The 11,702-nt window shown below is 36.8% G+C and overlaps 1 protein-coding gene across 1 annotated transcript in view; it reads right to left on the bottom strand.

Annotated features, from left to right (window-relative positions):
* LOC143249814 (centaurin-gamma-1A-like) overlaps positions 1-11,702 on the bottom strand; it is a 152,229-nt gene that overhangs the window by 78,300 nt on the left and 62,227 nt on the right.

Genomic DNA, 11,702 nt, shown 5'->3' on the forward strand with positions numbered 1-11,702 from the left:
GCCTTTACTGCTAGTAGTTAAGTCGTTTAAAACAGTAAGACGCGAATTTAAGGAAAATATCCTAATATAACAACGTAACATGAAAGCCCATTTCTCCATAAACATAACTTGTTGTGATGTATCAGCTACGATTTTAAGGAAATGTTTTATGACATGGTTTTCTGTAGCAAGTAATTTATATTAAAACATCCCACTCCCTGGTGTCAGAAAAACAAAACAGTATGGCACTGATAAACCTTGACAATTAATAAGCCTTACTGAAATAACTTTCACAAGATTTTTAATAATACACTTTACGTTTATCAATCCGTTATGCAGTGTAAAACAGACACACGTCTAAAAGGATGGCACATTTAATTAGATCTGATCAGGAAACTTCCACCTCAATCAGTGTGTCATTCCACCCACTCCCTAAATAAATTCACAGGAAACAACTAGCAAAGAAACTATTCAAACACAACACTCTATCTTAACTCATACGGCCGTGATTTGATTAGTATAAAAGCCACTCGACATTTATATGGTTAATTCTCAAGATGGCCCAAAATAATTTTCAAATGTAATGCGTCAATCGATAACAAAATTGGTCACGAATACAGCTGTACCGTTAAGTGGAAAAACGTCTACACTCAAAAGTATAAAAAGTATTTTTTTAAGACTCACACGACTGTTTTATTATCTCTGAAGGATGTGAAAACAACGTGAATCAACTATATTATTTCTAACAGATTAAAAAATATGAATAATCACTAAACACATACAACTATTTTCCTTTTAAGAAAATAACCTACTTTCAGTACTCCAATAAGAGTAATTACACAGTACTTACAAGGATCCTCTTTAAACTTGTTCAGTCATTCCAGATTGAATTTTACCTATAAACTGACGCCATAAATTGTTCATTATGGAACGGATGTGAAGACATCGGAACATTTTGTAATATTTTGTAGAAACTATATCTATAAACGAGCTTTTTGTGCTTTAGGAGAACGTTAAGCCTAGCTTTAGAAACTATTAGTATAAAATGTTAGCTGTAAACCTAAAAATTCGTGCGAGGTTTTATGAAAAATGAAACACCATTTCAATCTCAGCATTAAACAATACTACTAACAAAGAGCCGCAAAGCATTTTCGGTCAAATTAATATCTTTATTGTAACAAAACTTCTTAAAATAGGGGATTTCTAAAATACTACAAAATAATTCTAATAACAGATGTCGAGGTCTATAAATCATCATGTCTTTGGGTTAACAGTAGTTAAGACTTCATAAACCAATATAGTACGGCCTACACCTATATTCGTTAAATCAACACTAACTCCTGCTTTTTGCTGTAGTTTAGTTAGGGTTAAACTTTACCGCGCTTAATACTATGAATAAATAAACTTGTAACGTTATTTAACGAGCAGACGAAAAACTGAGTATAATTATAATAGATTTTATGTTTACACATGTATATTTTAAATGAGCCGTTCCACAATTAAATCACAGTATCGACTTAAAAACAACAGCAGAAGTTTACTTTACGACTTTAACTCCGTATGGTATTTAGTAATCTTAACTATCGAAGAAATATTCCTTATTTGAATCGTACTGGTTAACCGACCTAAATAAACCGCCTACGTCCTCATAATGCTACTCGGAAGCATAAATATAAGCTTCCAAACACACCTTATTTACAGTTAACTGCACTGTAGCTAACAAAATAACACACACAATATTTTCACATTATCCGTACATGGGTACGTTTCTTCAACTATTCGTTTCGTCACTACTACTACTTTGTAACTCCTTCCAAGCTAGGCCCGGCATGGTGGTTAAGGCACTCGACTCGTAATCCGAGGGTCGCGGTCACACCAAATATGCTCGCCTTTTCAGCCGTGGGGGCGTTATAATGTTATGGTCAATTCCACTATTCGTTGGTAAAAAAAGTAGCCCAATAGTTGACGGCGGGCGGTGATGACTAGGCTGCTTTCTCTCTAGTTTTACACTGCTAAATTAGGGACGACTAGCGCAGATAGCCCTCGAGTAACTTTGCTCGAAATTGAAAACAAACCAAACCTTCCAAGCCAAAACCCAATGTTGTTTCTGCGGAAATACCCGTCTTTAAGCTTTTGTAAGCCTCACGCTAACAGAACTTAAGACTATGTTTTACTTATTATTATTATTATTATTATTATTATCATCCATTCAAAAGTCTGGAATAATATGTTGACTACTCTATATACATACATAAAAAATTCAGACGTGCGTGCATAGTATATATAAGCCACGCGCCCCACTACCTGTTCAAAATGTATAACAGAATATTAGAGACAAGCTGATGGTCACACTTTTCATCTTAGTACCTTACACTTCACTCTTTTATACAGGCCTGATAACAGTGTCGTTCAGTGTATTTAAAGCTACACAGAACACTATATTTATCCTACTTTCAAATACGCCCTTCAAAGTTGTTATCTTAGAAGAAAACAGGACTAGTTTTTAATTCTTGTACTAAACAAGTTGCATCATATCAAAATATACACTGTAAGCAAATTAACGTGGAAATAAAATACTGATAGAAAGAAGAGGAAACAAGCACGATTCAGTAATGTAAGATAATTAATCTCCTAAATATCGAATAACATCGTTTAGAGTAGGAAAAACAAAACAAAATTAAAGACAGCGGGTAATTAGTTAAGTAGTAATTTCTCTAGAAATCACTGAGCTATAACACTAGATACGGTTGTTAAAACATGTTAACATTTACTGTTAACCCTTTTTTTTTCTTACCTGTTGTGTTAAATCGCACAACATCAAGTTACACTGACAGCGGTTAAGTCTTTATAGATAGATACGTACATACCATATATTTTATGTAATGAATATACAGTCTACAGCAAAAAAAAAAAATTGTGTGTAAAAATAAGTTTAGGCCTGTGAAAAATATACAATGTTTCACAAATAACAACTCCTTCACATAAGAGAACGTTCCCACCGTGACTAAAGCGATACATTCTCACAGCCAAATAGAATAAAGCAGCGGAAACACGACATCTGTTGCCATGAGGCAAACGGTTAAATACACAGGGATAGAAAGAATGAATGAGCGTATGGAGATGAATAAGGAACATGTCACGATTGAAGGAGATAGGAATAAAATGTTCAACAGGAATATAACAAGAAATATTAAATACAGAACCTGATAAAACTCGTAACTTGTTCCTGTCGTCTTTTCGTCGTTTAAAACTGATACGAAGGGACCGTCTTCGAAATTCCACCGGAATATGTGGTAATTTCAAATGCATCACTACACCTTTTAGATTCGTATGAATTATAGCTTATTCACTCCTTTATGGTATGTTTGTCCACTCTTACGAGGCACTACTTACACAGTTTACAGTTTCATAGCAGCTGCTATATCTAGATTTAGCGTTTTGAAGAAATACTTTTCACAGTGAAAGTTCAAACGAGAGCACACCAATTCTGTACAATATATATAGAGTACTACGAGACTGACAGTTTCTCAGGAAATGTTAATCTTTACATTACACTGCGCGGCAGCACCAACAAATCTTATGATACAGCACATTTTGGTTCCTCTGTTTTAAACTTGACAAATAACAGCAGCTATTTCTTTTGACAAAAGGGGAAAAAGAAATTACAGAACTCAACTTCATAAGACCTTCGTCTACTCCCAGCAATGTCTAACAAAGATTACCCAAACAGCCAATCGCACAAGGGACGCGTAACACGCCGCCCGGGCGTTCATTCAGCAAGAAGTGAAATGCTGTTCAATCAAAACGGTGAAACGTTGGTAAATGAACGAAGTACGGCAGAAGACTTAAACTGATTACGTCATTTTGGGATGGTGTGTGGACCACAATTAAACCTTTCTATCTACAACCGTCTCCACGTGGGTCGCGTGGGGGCGAGCTTTACTCCCTCTAACACTGGGCTTGGTGACACAACGAAATGAGTCATCCAAAGTTGGTTGAGAACAAGTTAACGTGTAAAAAACTCTCAACGCCTCGGTTGTTTCACATCGGTGTTCCTGCTATGCTGATATAAGTCAGAGCACGGCAGATTCCCGTCCGGCGTTACTAAGTAAAGCAGGTAAATACCAGTTCGTGCTATGTAGATAAGCGCATCCAACTACACTTGTTTGAGATTAACTATGATAACCACATACGTAAACACCTAGGCATGGTTCATAACGTTGTAGTCATTTCGGACTTGAAACCCTTGTATCCAGAGTGTAAGTAATAACGAAAAGCCGGTGACGGCATATTTTACCCAAATGTCACGTGATTTCACTGGCTTCCACAAAACGCTCCATGGCAACGAATGAAACAATTTAATTTAACAATGTAAATATGAAACCAGCACCAATTGTCACCAAGTGACATACACTAGGTACAGGAAGCACGAATATAGTATTTGATTATAGTGTTATTGAAAGTACATCACGTTAATTAATGCGATAACCTGCTTGAAATGCAAATATATATGTATAAAACGATACTCAAAAAGGCCCAATGAACAATATGTGAATGTGGTATCATGTTGTATATACAAATCTAACAACGCTACTCTTAAAAACTCTCAATGAACAATATGTTTACGTGGTATCATATCATATAAACAATAACAACGCTGCCGTTAGACGCCTTTCTGCCTGTTTACGACCAGTTATTTGTGCACTGTTTAATAAACTGTAATCTACTAATACCACTGATAAGACGCTTCACAACACCAGTCGTATGTCACTTTACACAATGCAACAACGCTGCTGTTACAACAGTTGGCACCAGTTACGTACCTCATGATGTACAAAGTAATAATTTTTGACGATTAGTTACGTTAAATTACATGTAACGATCTACTAAATATAACGTATCAACACTATTATCTATATTTACCTACACGTCTATATTGATAACTTTTATTATATAACACCATTAGTGAATCATTTATTTGCACGTTTCATTATCTTTATTATACAGCGTAAGAAACTTTTTAATGAGCATTTTTGTTCAATTAAGCATAATTTTCGCGTGATATTAATTAACAATGTTATTCACTTGCGCTCGAAACTCATTTCTGCATGTTGTTGTAAACCTACTTGGTTTTTTTTTTGTTGTTTTTTTTGCATTGTTCATATCGCGCATGGCGAATACAATGGTTTGGTTTGTTTTGAATTTCGTGCAAAGCTACACGAGGGTTACCTGTGCTAGCTGTCCCTAATTTAGCATTGTAAGACTAGAGGGAAGGCAGCTAGTCATCACCACCCATCGCCAACTGTTGGATTACTCTTTTACCAACGAATAGTGAGATTTACCGTCACATTATAATGCCCCCACAGCTGAAAGGATGAGCATGTTTGGTGTGACGGGGATTCGAATCTGCGACCCACAGATAACGAGTCGCACACCTTAACACGCTGGGCCATGCCGGGCCCTCACCCTATCTAAGACTTTACGTACTTTATAATTCACAAGTAGTAAATAACTCTATGAGCGAAGAAAAAAATGTTAAAAAAACAACAACTGAGTTCAGTTTTCTTCTTTTCCTTAAACGGAATGTAACGATTTTCTGTTTTCACATCTTATCCTTGTGCTGCTTCTTTTATTTGGTTTTTGTGTCACATTCTTGTGCGGTTTTATATGCATCAGTCTCAGGAATAAATATACATTCTATCAGAATATTATCTGAAATAATCGAACGTTGCCAGGGGGTGTTGAAAGTCAGTTTCTTCAACAACATAAAAAGCGAGGGTACAATTGCAGTAAAACAGTGTGGCTAACATGTTCGAACGCTGTAAAATAAAAAACAGCGTTTAGGTGCGTGATCGAATCCACAATTTGGCAACGTTCCCCTCTCAATCTGATTGGGCGTTAAGAATGCAGCTGTCTAAACGATGGGGAGATAGTCCAACCGTTTTAAACCGCGGCAGAGCGGATCACATAACGTTTGATTTTTATTTTATTTTACTTTTTTTTTTTTTCAAATACAAACTTTTAGCTCATAGCTCCATCTCTTGTTCGATTTGAAATCTAGTTACATCGGCAGCTATTGAAAATTCCCTCGTTTATTTTGTTTTTCTATCAGTCAATGAACAGAAGAAAACTGTCGTCATAACAGAATAACAATTAACAAATAATAACTGCCTTTTGACATACAATATCTCGTTTTCCGTACACGAAGGAAGCGCCGAAGTAATTGGTTCTTAAGAGTCACATAATTGTCCATGATACGAAAAGAAAAGCTAGTTTTAAACTTCACTGTCACGTTACTTAGGTGTGTATTTTGATTGAAATTTCCGAAAATATTGAATTTTACAAAGGAATAAGGAAAAGTTTGTTTGTTTGTTTTAGAATTTCGCACAAAGCTACACCAGGGCTATCTGCGCTAGCCGTCCCTAACGTAGTAGTGTAAGGCTAGAGGGAAGAAAGCTAGTCATCACCACCCACCACCAACTCTTGGGCTACTCTTTTACCAACGAATAGTGGGATTAACAGTCACATTATAACGCCCCCACGGCTGAAAGGGCGAGCATGTTTGGTGCGACGGGGATGCGAACCCGCGACCATCAGATTACGAGTCGCACGCCTTAACGCGCTTGGCCATGCTTGGGCCATGAAAAAACGACAAACCAACATGTGTATAAAACCGTTGTTTTCTCTCTTAAATAGACTTCATCTAAATGTTGCTCTCTTCAGACGCGGATGTTTTTCGTTAATATTTAATCAAGAAATTCTCTAGTGACTTTCTTCTTTTCCAAACATGTCACTTTAGTCACACCCGTTTTCATGGAAAGACTTTAAATCACGAAGTATAACTGCCAATTTTTCCTAACGTTTTACACAGTGTGAATAAAGTGAAATGGAATTCTCCGGAATGCATACCGGTTAGGTAGTGGGGCGGAATTCTCCGGAATGCATACCGGTTAGGTAGTGGGGCGGAATTCTCCGGAATGCATACCGGTTAGGTAGTGGGGCGGAATTCTCCGGAATGCATACCGGTAAGGTAGTGGGGCGGAATTCTCCCGGATGCATACCGGTAAGGTAGTGCGGCGGAATTCTCCGGAATGCATACCGGTTAGGTAGTGGGGCGGAATTCTCCGGAATGCATACCGGTAAGGTAGTGCGGCGGAATTCTCCGGGATGCATACCGGTTAGGTAGTGGGGCGGCATTCTCCGGTATGCATACCGGTAAGGAATGAAATGACGGTATAAAAAAGTACTACTGTAATATATCCTACCCACAGAGCCAATGTTTGGGATGAAAGTATGTTTGACTTTAGTGTTTCTGCAACTATAACGCAATCATATGTTACATCAAGTCAAACATTTAATACCAATACATATATCTTCATATTGGCTCATTTTCACAACACTTTAAACACCATTTACACGTATTACTTACAGTCAGGAACTACATATGAGCGCGTCCAATATTCAGCACTAATACCAATGTTCCACGAACCTTGGCTTCAGCTGATGTACTGATATTAACGTTGAGTTTATTTGTAAAAGAAGTCGGTAGGTCTAACAGGGCCCGGCATGGCCCCGTGGTTAAGGCGCTCGACTCGTAATCTGAGGGTCGCAGGTTCGAATCCCCGTTATACTAAACATGCTCGCCTTTTCAGCCGTGGGGGCATTATAATGTGAAGGTCAATCCTACTATTCGTTGGTAAAAGAGTAGCCCAAGAGTTGGTGGTGATGACTAGCTGCCTTTCCTCTTGTCTTACACTGCTAAACTAGGGACGGTTAGCACAGATAACCGTCATGTAGCTTTGCGCGAAATTAAAAAAACAAACAAACAGGTCTAACAGGTGTCATTAAAGGCTATACATAAAACACGTGCCTTCCTAGTTAAAATGTGCAATATGTCAGATACAACATTAACTACACAGTTGAGTACGTTATATTCAAACTATTTTGAGTAAACAAATCAGCAAGACGTGTAGCAATCATATTCGACATAAAATTGCGATGGGAGAGAATGTATAAGAACTAAATTTTAACATTTTTTGGCATAACGTAAGCAGTGTGATACCACTGAAAATTACGAAGGTATGTATCAGCTTTTTCCACTTAAAATGTTCATACACTCGAACGGATACCTCAGCAACTGTCACATCCAAATATAATAATATTTCACTATTTTTATTTCACCGGTGCTTTATTTATTGCCATAAATCCCAATATGAAACTGCCCCCTTATGGCGTTTATCGCAAAACGTTGGACCCTAGAGTCAGGAAGTTTTATTATCAAATATATAAAGTCTTACCCTCCTTGCAAATAAACCAGCAGTGAAATCTCGCGTTTCTTCATGCAAGTTTAAAGTTCGAATCTGACCTCCCTCGAAATACTTTTCCATGATTTTTTATAAATGTGTAGAAAACTTACTGATTATAGCAAATAAAATACTTTTTAAATATATTATCTGCACCAGTGAAATATTATTCTGTACAGTTTTGGGTGTGACAGTTGTCGAAGTATCCGTGTCACATATAAAGATGTGTTCAGATCGGATTATCCATTGCTCTTAATACTATTAGAATCCAGAGGAATATTAATCAACTTAGGGTACCAGGCCCATTCAGAAAGAAACCTGCAACATGTCATATGTGCCAAGCACAGTAAATTATCTTGTAACACGTGGAAATCCATGAACACTAAAGTTACTGGCGAAAGGTGTTTATGTACCCATGGCAACGGTATGTAATCACATCCAAAATGATCTCCGTCACACAAAAAAAAAGAAACAAGTCACATGACAAGTCCCTTCCACGACATATCCATTCAACTGTCGCCCGCATACATCAAGCAGCTGGAGAATGAAATGGCTATTCGTGTTATTATTTACGAAAAGAAACTAACCAAGTTGCTGAAAGCAGCGTCTATAGACTTCTGTATCACTGGACTATTGAAATAGACGATAGGAAACCATCTTTTTTTTACGCTAAATACAGCATGGAGAGAAAACAGGATGGATGAATGTACATTGAATATGAAAGCCTTACAACGGAGGTTTTAGCAATGGAACTACACTTCAGGGCCATTGTCAAGATGTGGTGTCATTAAATCTGGCGTGTCAAGATGAGCTGCATCAACCTGGCGAGAAATCGTTTTAATATAACGTCCTCTCTCTCAGTAATACAGCAACCGAGAAATCGTTTTAATATGACGTCCTCTCTCTCAGTAATACAGCAACCGAGAAATCGTTTTAATATGACGTCCTCTCTCTCAGTAATACAGCAACCGAGAAATCGTTTTAATATGACGTCCTCTCTCTCAGTAATACAGCAACCGAGAAATCGTTTTAATATGACGTCCTCTCTCTCAGTAATACAGCAACCGAGAAATCGTTTTAATATAACGTCCTCTCTCTCAGTATTACAGCAACCGAGAAATCGTTTTAATATAACGTCCTCTCTCTCAGTATTACAGCAACCGAGAAATCGTTTTAATATAACGTCCTCTCTCTCAGTAATACAGCAACCGAGAAATCGTTTTAATATAACGTCCTCTCTCTCAGTAATACAGCAACCGAGAAATCGTTTTAATATAACGTCCTCTCTCTCAGTAATACAGCAACCGAGAAATCGTTTTAATATAACGTCCTCTCTCTCAGTAATACAGCAACCCATATAAAAATATACATGTAAATAACGTGTACTCGTTACTTTACCACGAACTATAAAACTACCTTCTTCCTGCTTCATGTATCTAGTGAAGGAACTCGGTGCAGAAAGCGAGAGAAAAAGAATTTTTGTTTTGAAAAATTTAAGGGAGCTTTCATTAAAACCATGCGCCCGTTCCTAACCCATTTGTCATCTGTCTTTTAAAAATATTAAAAGCTAAAACAGACCAACATATAAACGTAAAAAAAAAAGTGGTCTAGTTGAAAATGTTTCTCTGTGGTCACACAAAGTTAACCGTCCTACAGAGAAAGCACCAAATTAACAGCATACACCGCCAACTCCTAAGTCACTTTAACCAAATACTGAGATTTGACGGTCCCACTTATAACCCACCCTCTGTCCCAACGACTTTGCTTCAAAGGAACGCGAATAGTGGACCAATGGGATTCACACTCCAACAACTTAGCTACTAAACCACAATATACTTTGAAAAATAACCAAAACAAAAAACATTAAGACTGTGATATCACAGTCATAATGAGGTGTGTGAAAGTTTTTGACTTGTTTAAGTGAACCAGATGTTCTGTGCGCAATATTAAATCACACAGCAAAACAACACCAAGCCCACTTATACAATCCAACATTTAACTTGATATTTCATTTTGAAATTCCAACATTGATGTATTTTTGCCTATGCTTACTTTCTAGCCTGATTAATATGTCATGTTTATGTACCGATTCCACGTTTTTGCTTAAACTCAATCCAAACCCGACGATTCCTTCTGTGCCTCTACAGTCTAACATAAGCATCTTTCAGTTGTTTTTTGTATTTTTATGACACGTGTAGTGTGAGCTGTAGATAAGTTTAGTTAAAGTTGAAAATACTAAACTACCTTGACCCTGAAAAGAAGAAAACCTGGAACCCTACTTTCAACCACTAGATACCTAGGCAAACACCAGTTCAAAAACAGCGTGTTTGGCATATGTAGGTCAGTGCAAATAAAAATGTGCAATGCAGTGCAATTATAGGGCAGATAAATAAAAGTAACGAGTTTTGCACATTTGATTTTAGAAGTACGAAATGTTATTTATACGTATATAATTTTGACACAAACATTAACTCTTCGCTAAATGCTTTTTATGAGAGGTTATTAGCAAATTTAAAATCCAAATAAATCCTTTTGTTGTTGTTTCTTTTCGTGATTTTTGATACTATTGTGCCAACTTTCTTCTAAAGACCTGTCCACGCTAAGGTTCTTTTTATTTTAGTATTCAGCACAGTGTGGATAACAAACGATCTGTTTACACTGGAGATTTTATTCAAACTCAGAACAGTTGGATTTGTTTGAAGAACAGTATGAATAATAAACAATCTGTTCACATTGGAACGTTTATTCAAACTCAGCACGGTTGGGTTTGTTTGGAGCATGGCGCGAACAACAAATGATGTGTTTACACTGGAGCTTTCATTCAAACTCAGTACGGTTCGACTCGTTTGGAGCACAGCGCGAAGAAGTGGTATTGGTTCGCGTGGTAAACTTGAAGGTGGACAACAGAGGGACTGGTCGGCTTAAAAACAGGAAACGAGCTACACATTTTACGTAACCGAAAATTATATTCACCCATATACGTGTAAAAAATTATTCCACGAGTTGGTCAAACAAATTAAAATAATGTCGTCAATCTTAATTTATCCAATACAGTAGAGCGATAAGTCAGGTATACACAAGTGGTAATGGATCCACGAAACGATATGGATATTAGAGAAAACAACTGCATATTAAGATATTTGGAAAGACGACAAAATTCTTACTGAAGTTGATAAAAGCCATAAAAAATATTTATCAGTGATGTCGAGAAACCCCATGTAGAGAAATATATATGCTAAAACGGCTCGTTTGGGTTGAGAAAATATTTTACGTAAAATATATTTGTTAATATCTCTCGAACACTGAATAATAAAGGTTTTCACAGAAGTTTCGAGAAGTACTGGATAAACTAAAAAAAAAAAAGTACAAAAATTACTTAAAAGTACAGAAATGAGACGATCACAAGATGGAAGTAATTTT

The sequence above is a fragment of the Tachypleus tridentatus genome, chromosome 4 (assembly GCF_004210375.1).
Source record: "Tachypleus tridentatus isolate NWPU-2018 chromosome 4, ASM421037v1, whole genome shotgun sequence".
In the NCBI taxonomy this organism is placed as follows: Eukaryota; Metazoa; Arthropoda; class Merostomata; order Xiphosura; family Limulidae; genus Tachypleus; species Tachypleus tridentatus.